General features: G+C 41.8%; 1 protein-coding gene and 1 long non-coding RNA gene across 2 annotated transcripts in view; one reads left to right on the forward strand and one right to left on the reverse strand.

Annotated features, from left to right (window-relative positions):
- apaf1 (apoptotic peptidase activating factor 1) overlaps window positions 1-7,782 on the forward strand; it is a 40,359-nt gene that overhangs the window by 27,236 nt on the left and 5,341 nt on the right. The window lies entirely within an intron of this gene.
- LOC136177642 (uncharacterized) overlaps window positions 830-7,782 on the reverse strand; it is a 9,246-nt gene continuing 2,293 nt past the window's right edge. The window contains exons 2-3 of the long non-coding RNA XR_010665152.1: window positions 5,068-5,294; window positions 830-953 (exon numbers count right to left, since the gene is read on the reverse strand). This is a non-coding gene — a long non-coding RNA (uncharacterized lncRNA). The remainder of the gene's footprint in view (window positions 954-5,067; window positions 5,295-7,782) is intronic.

The raw sequence follows: 7,782 nt of genomic DNA on the forward strand, positions 1-7,782 counted from the left end.
GATGCAGCCATCATACTGCTACCAGTTTTTTTATTTTTTTAAAAGAAGGTCATTACTTACAAACATTCGGAGCTGAATGAGGAAAAATGGACTTAAGGGGAAGATTACAGGTTTAAAAATGTATGGACATTTACCTTTTATTTCATCAGGGGGCCAGGATGTAGACTTTTTCTTGGTAGTGGTGGTCAGAAAACGTTACACCAACATCGCTCGTGGTAACCAGAGACATTCCTTGGACTTGTTTGTTTCCCTATGCTGCTTTAAATCATTATCATTAGAAGTTATATATATGCGACTTTGTTGTCAGATACAGTAAAACTAAATTCCCTTCCATAGTTAGAGCATGCGTCCCATGCACAGAGGCTACAGCATTCATTGCGGCGGCCGTGGGTTTGAATCTGACCTCGGCCCTTTGCTCCATGTCACCCCCCCCCCCCCCCCCCACTCTCTTATCCCCCAACATGTATCTGTATCTCTTCAGCTGTCCTATCATTAAAGGGAAATATGGCCCCCCCAAAAAACGCTCCCGTTCCTTGAAGTAAAACAGATAATTGCATTCGGCCCTTTGCAGCGGTACATCATGTGTGTTCTCCCGTGCACGCTGGAGAGCAAAAACTACAACAAAGGAAGACACTAAATGTGAAATCCCTGCTCACTAGTGATGCTTCAACACACCAGTGCTTTATTTAAAACATTACAAACACCACATTGATACCTGAGAAGTAGACTGGAACACGACTGTAGCACTGTTTAGTTTCCCTCTCTCACACATGAATCCCACACAGACGTTTTTCCACACACACTGACATTTGCAGTACACACACACACACACACACACACACACACACTCTCACACGTTATCAAACAGTGTACCCCCAGATGGATGGGAGTGTTTTAGATGACAGTCGTCCCCTGCCACCGGCGTTGTCAGACATCACTTATCAGCCCGGCCACTGATGGAAGAGAAAGAGAGAAATACAATTTCACCTTATCTCACCTCTTTAGACTCCCCTCGCTTTTATTCTCCACTTTTCTATCTCCTGTGCCCCCCCTCCCCCCCTCCTCCCCCCAGACCACAGACCTGCTCTTCCTGTGTCCCCCTCTATCTCTATCTGTTTCACGTCTTCATTTATCTTTTTTTATTCTTCTTGCTGTCATTTTCTTTGTCCACTACGGTGACCTTTATCTAAAGCCACCCACCCCTTTTTTTTTATTAAACACGTATTTTCCCCTTCTAGATGCTGCTCTTAAAGTGAGGCGTTCTTTCAACAGTAGGTTAGATTTAAGCCGTTCAGCCATCAGGTCTCGGTCCGTCTCCCTTTCCGCTCTCTCAGCCCCAGCTATCATCGTTAAGCACATCCTAACAGGGCCTCGGCGGCTAATGAACTGTTACAGCCAGTCATCACTCCAAGCAAGACTGGAATGGAAGCGAGGGGAAGGAGGGCAGGGAGATGTGATGAAATGAAGGAGTGAAGGTTGCTCTGACCTTCCCTCCAGAGACATTTGATGGACGGAGAATCTGCCAAAGATTAAAAAATAAAAAAAACAGTTTCATTGCAGCGAGAATCGAGGGACCGAGGGAAAAGGACAGGGTGGAAAGAAAATGCAATCACCCCTCTGAGGGATTGATGGGGTATAAAGCAAGTCAAGATTCTCGTATAATTAGATTGACTAAGCCATAAGTAAATGTGTCTCCATTCTCCCCTCGCTGGCAGAGACCTCAGTGATTTCTCTCATGGCCAAACATCCGTCAGTCGAGAGTTATGCTTCCACACAACTGCCTCCTTCTGAGCACTACGCTGCACAAATTTGACTTTTGCAAGCTCCTTTTCGGGTAGAAATGAGACAACAAAGCATGAAATGTGTGTTGTTTTAGTAACAAAGTATCACCAATGTGTCAAAACAAAGAACATTCAAAGAAGTCAGGCATCGCAGTTTGTCATAATTAGCTGAATTTGCCAAGTGTGTCAGCAGAAGTTTGAGGAAACGGCTGCTTATGAGAACACACAGAACACAAAACTATGTTGATAAAGTTGCAAGAAAATCTGTCTTTTTGTCAAAAGTGGAGCCTGACTGATACAAGATTGAGACCATTAAAATATGTACAGATTAACAATTGACCTATTAAATAATTATTAATCAATATTTAAAGATTTTCAACCATTTCCTTCCATATCGGCCCAACGATACCTGCTGACTGGTATATCTGTCAAGCTCTGGTGAAAAGCTTGGATACAAATCCAACAGTCGCTATAAGCTACTTATTTGTTATCCTGATAAAAATGCAAAGTCAACTCAGTTGTATTTTCAGTCAAATAAATCACAGATTTGCTTTTATGGACTTAACAAAGAAAGCAAACAACACCCGCTCTCCTGAGAGACTTTTTGTCCACTGGTCAAACACATTTTGCAAACTGTGCACCATCGTCTGATTAGGACCGGGTCAGTGTCGGACCATTTCTGTCATTTTCAGCTCTGCAGAAGTGATACAAACTGTTTTTTTACTTCTCTCCATCTCTGTCTTCATTTCATTCCAGACACGAGTATTTCTGTTTTTTAACAACCTTGTCCAGCACTATAAATGTTCTCCATTACCCCAAAACTTGACCAACACACGTCTCAACCTTTCCCCTACGACAGTCGGCTTTTAACTCTGTCTTTTAGCACAGCTTTCCAGGACACTGTAAACACTTTGATTTCCCATATGGTCACAGTGAAGAAGTTGTTATCGAGCAAAGCTTGGCCCTTAGACCTCTTTGATTCCACTAAGGAAAAACTCCCCCAAAAAAACCCGTTAACAAGTGAAAAGAAAGAAAGAAACATCAGAGAGGGAGCGACTGAGGAGCAAACTGAACAGACATGCGAGAGCTGCTGTAGACAAAGTAGAATCATATACCATCCATCCATACTCTGTACATCTTTTCCTGTTCAGCTGTCACTTGGCGAGAGGCGGGGTACACCGTGCAGCCAGAATTTTAATGCTGTATAGTAAAATGAATATACCAAAATAAAGCTTCACAATACTGGGTATATCCTGTATGCAGAACGTCCAACAACATGTAGGTACTTGCAGAACTAGTAGGGCTGGAAAAATGCTGATAACCTTTTAAATCAACACCCTGAGTAGGCGACAAATACTTAGAAGAGCATAAAGGTGTGCTAACATATATTTGTTTATTCAGCCAGCAAGCACAAAAAAGCACTTGAGGTGACGTCTCTTCTACCAAAAACACACTTTAAGCCGTTCAAACTCATCCAATGAAAGCCTGTTTGCAAAAGAAGATCGTTATTAAAGCAGCAAAGAGAACCTACACATATACAGCATTTTATTGGCTAATCATTTATAAGCTCAGTTGCACACCCCGCACAGAGAAAGTCCAGTTTAAGACTCCACATAAACACAGTCAATATTTCATTTCTCCAAACACTCAAAACAAGCCTTTACTTCAGCACGCTCACATTCAGCCCACGAGTGGTTGAAGAGAGAAAAAAACGACGGCGAGGCTTTTTAAAGTCGGCTCGGCGGTATAACTGACACATTTTCTGACTGAAGTGGACGCGGCTCCGTTCACCTTTCACTGCCGTGTCACAGTTTTACTGCGTGGTTGACTTTGAGGAGTGTATACACTGGATTTTTTTTTTTTTTGGATGCCGTCGGGTATAAATGTTAGTGTTCAGTACAGGACAGGCCTGCAGGAGAGTTTTGACACATGTCTGGTGCTTTTGCAGAAAAAAAAGTCCTGCAGTGTCGTCTTCATTTTCTGTTAAACACATGATGCTTTTATCTATTAATATACTTTTTGCTTTTATTAATAGCTGTGTCAGTCTTTGTGTGAACCAGGAAGTTAGCTGACTCTATCGTTTTCTCTTCTTTTACTTTTTCTGCAGTTCTTTGAGGAACACTTTCAGGTTTTTTGCTTTTTTTTTTTTTTTTTGTGTGTAGCAACATGCAGAAAAAGAAGCCCCCACGTCTTTCACATTATTCTTGCTGTATTTTGGCTAAAAGGCGACTTGCCCCTCTTGCATGTTACTTTGTTATTTTTCCCCATCCATACCTCCTTCAAAGTTGTCCCAGAGACAGAAATAACACATTTTGATGACCGCAGGATGTGTATGTAAATGAGACACTGTAACAGGCCACAGCGTCGGGCTCAAGCGCCGTTCACAGTCCTGATTTCTTTCTACGCTCTCCTTCCGTCATGCTGTTTCTGAAGTAAGCACCCTGCAGTGCCGCTGCCTCTAAAAATACCTACAAATGCTCATAAGATGCAAAACAGCTCCTGGAAGTGCATTTATCTTTTTTCTCATAAGCCTTTGTTCTATTTTTCGTCGTCGTCGTTGTCATTGTTTTCTCTTGTCTCTGTTAAAAAAAAGAATATTAAAAAAAAAATGCACAGGCACTTTCTCTGTAATCAAAATGCATCCAGAGGAGATATATGCTCCATATGCTTCTCCACTGCTTTTCTCTCACACTGCTCCCACATGAGACAAAGCCAAAGAGTGGGGGAAAAAAAAAAAAGAAAAAAGAAGAACTTTGAAAGAGTTGAGCTTGGAACGACCGTGGCCTGGTTTTTCTGCGCTCTTGTTGTCAGGCTCGGGGTATAAACACAGGGCTGGTGAAATATTTATCGGTCTCTGGGAGGCAGTTGTTTCCCCAGTGTTGCTCATTAAGCCGGGGTTAATTGTCTCTCTGGCTGGAGAAGGAGAGCCTTTGTGTGCGCCGAACACACCGAGATGAAATGGGGCAGAGTGGAGATGAGAAATCGGTGATGGAGGTGGAGGTGGAAGGAACGGGTGATGAAGTGAACGTTTTAAATACGCGGGGACACACACACTCATACACACACGTTTCTTACTCAATTTTCCTTTGCTGATCTTTTCTATATGAACTTTCTGTCTCATTTTGTCGCCCTTTTCAGTCTAATTGTAAAAATGTGAGGCTCTTTAACAGTTTGCTGATGCCTTTAACCCACACAGTCCACAAATCTGCAGTGATTTTTTTACAAATAAGTTTATATTATATATTTAAATACACATCAGTAGTGAACAAACATTTATGCTTCATACTTAATCCTCCGTTGGTAGAGCCGGCGCCCCATGTTCAGAGGCATCAATCCTTGACGCATTGGTCACAGGTTCAATTCCAGATCCTAACCCTGTTCGGTGCATGTCATCCAGAAGCTGGCTGGCTAGCTGTCCCCACTGTTTCCAGTCTTTATGCTGAGCTGAGCTAACGTTCTCCCAGTTGCAGCATCATGTTTACGATAACAGGCGTCCAACTGGTATCGATCTCTCTGCAAAAACAAAAAAAAAGTCAAAAAGGGACACTTCTTATTTTATTTCACTTTATTGTAACATCATTGAAGTGTTTTGTTTTCTTTGCTGTCACTGCGAGAATGAAACACAGCACTGGCACACATTTTTTCTTTTCAATGTCGTGTAAAAACAAAATCATTGAAAATTGTCTCTTTCTAGGGCAGTTCTCCTCTTGATCTGCGTCAGGCTTTAAGAAAAACACGTTCATGAAATCTATTTTTCATACATCTGAGTCTCTGCAGACGATTCTGAGTTACTCTCAGCTTGACGATCTAATCTGTACTTTGTGTTCTTTCTCATTATCGTTTCTTCTCCTGTTTGTCACTCAAATTCTACCTTTTTTCCCCCCCTCTTTTTCTTATTTCTAAATCACTGTTTCTTACTTCCCCTGCACAATTCCCCCTCGACTCTTCCTTCATCTCTTCTTCTCTCTGTGTTTATATGGATCTTTTACTTACACAGGATAACAACCTCTGTAATCCAACCATGTAATACCTCTGTGTTTCTCTTCACTTATAAGCTCCCTACGATCAATTCTCATTTCCTTTTCCTCCACCCGTCCGTCTTTTCCCTGGTCATATCTGTTGTAGAATGAAGAATGCAGGTAAGAGAAATTGAGGAATAAAGGAAAGACAGAAGAAAGGTGGCCTGAGAGATGTGTCGAGGTTTGTCGGAGCATCAATATTTTAACGGTTGGAACCTTGGATGAATAATTCAGCCTCGGTGTCACGCTGTTTCCCGCTCTGCGAGACTCTTGGCCTGGTCACACACACACACACACACACACACACACACACACACACACACACACACACACAAAATCCCCGCACCTTTTTTCTTTTTCAGATTTGGCCTTACAAAATCTACTCCCTCCTTCTTACACCGCCCTCTCCTTTGCCGCTTTTATGATTTCTTTATAACACATATAAACTCTTCCCATTCCCCCTGGACTCTGCATTGGAGCTATTTATGTAAAAGGAAGATAAATTACATCCCCTCAACTCATTTTGAAAGGCGCTACTGTGAGCCAGCTCGCACCGAAGCATCCACAGCCCTCACAAGAACACAGCAGACAGGTATTTGTGTTACGTAAGGCCTCTGATAGCCTCAATAAGCAGACCTATTTAGCTTCAGGATGGGTTTCTGTTGGAGCAGAGTCTGTGCTCATCTTGTGTTGGCTGAAATGCATCAGGGTTACTCACACTCCCGGCTTTCCCTGAAGTGATTTTGACCGTCGTGTATGAGAGCGTGACACTGATAGGAGGCTTATCAGAGCATGCAGAATGGTGTGGCTTTATAGATAAGGGTCCAGTGGCTCTTCTTCTTTTTTTTGTTGTTTTTGTTTTCTGGCATCATGTTGAAACCAGAGCATATGGACATAGACACTCTTGTTACTATATACAGCCTTCCAAATCAATACCATTGCTCTTTCTAAGCTCTTGGAGCTCACTACATTGGTCCTACTGACTCTCATCACTGCATATTTCTTTTGTTCCTTGTTTGAGAACTTTATGTCACACAAAAATACGACTCGATATAAGAAGAACTTTAATAACTGATTCTGTCTTTTTTTTTAAATTAAAACTTCCATCAATAACACTGCACCACGGAGAAGTTCAATAAGCGATTATTCAGCATTATTTCCCATCAGGGATTGTTTCTAATTTAATACGGGAAGCCAATAAATAGAGACTGGGTATTCCATTATATTTGTACCTACAGCCCTGATATAAATTGCAAATTGCAACCTACATGCTTATATTAAAAGTGTGTCATTGTCATGCAAATATCCTCCAAATAATTCCCCCCCAAAGTCCCATTGCTGTGCGTCTTCCCTGCATTAGTATTCTCTGAACATGGAGCTGAGTGTTGTCATAAACCTACTGATTTAATTCCAGCAGCTGCAGCACAAGAAAGCGAGGATGTTTAGATGTATATGTCCGGGAAAAAAAAAAAAAACAAGACGGCCACAAGGATGCAAACAGTAAACACACCCAGGGGCATTGTCCTCTCCACAACAACAGTGCAGAAACACACACACACACACACACACACACACACACACACACACACACACATATATACTGTTTTCATTATTTAGCATGTTAGAGCATCACTAGCTCGTCCATAAATCAATGTTTCCACAGTGGTGGTGTTCATATCAGCACATCTGCTCTTGGGATATTCTGTCTCTCACACACACACACACACACACACACACACACACACACACACACACACAGCTGTGTATTCCCACAAGAGAGGTAAACCGTCATGGAGGGAGACTTATCTTAGCGGTAGCTGTTGTTGTGATAAATGTGTTTTTGTGTTTGCAGCATCTTTTCATCTTTAATCTGAATTTGTTTCTTTGTTTTTGTTTGGCTTTTATCTTTTACTTTTATCCCCATGTGCTTCTTTTATTATCGCCCTTTTTCTTACCTTGAATTGATCTTGAACCTTCTTGAA

Source organism: Labrus bergylta, chromosome 23 (genome assembly GCF_963930695.1).
Source record: "Labrus bergylta chromosome 23, fLabBer1.1, whole genome shotgun sequence".
Classification (NCBI taxonomy): Eukaryota; Metazoa; Chordata; class Actinopteri; order Labriformes; family Labridae; genus Labrus; species Labrus bergylta.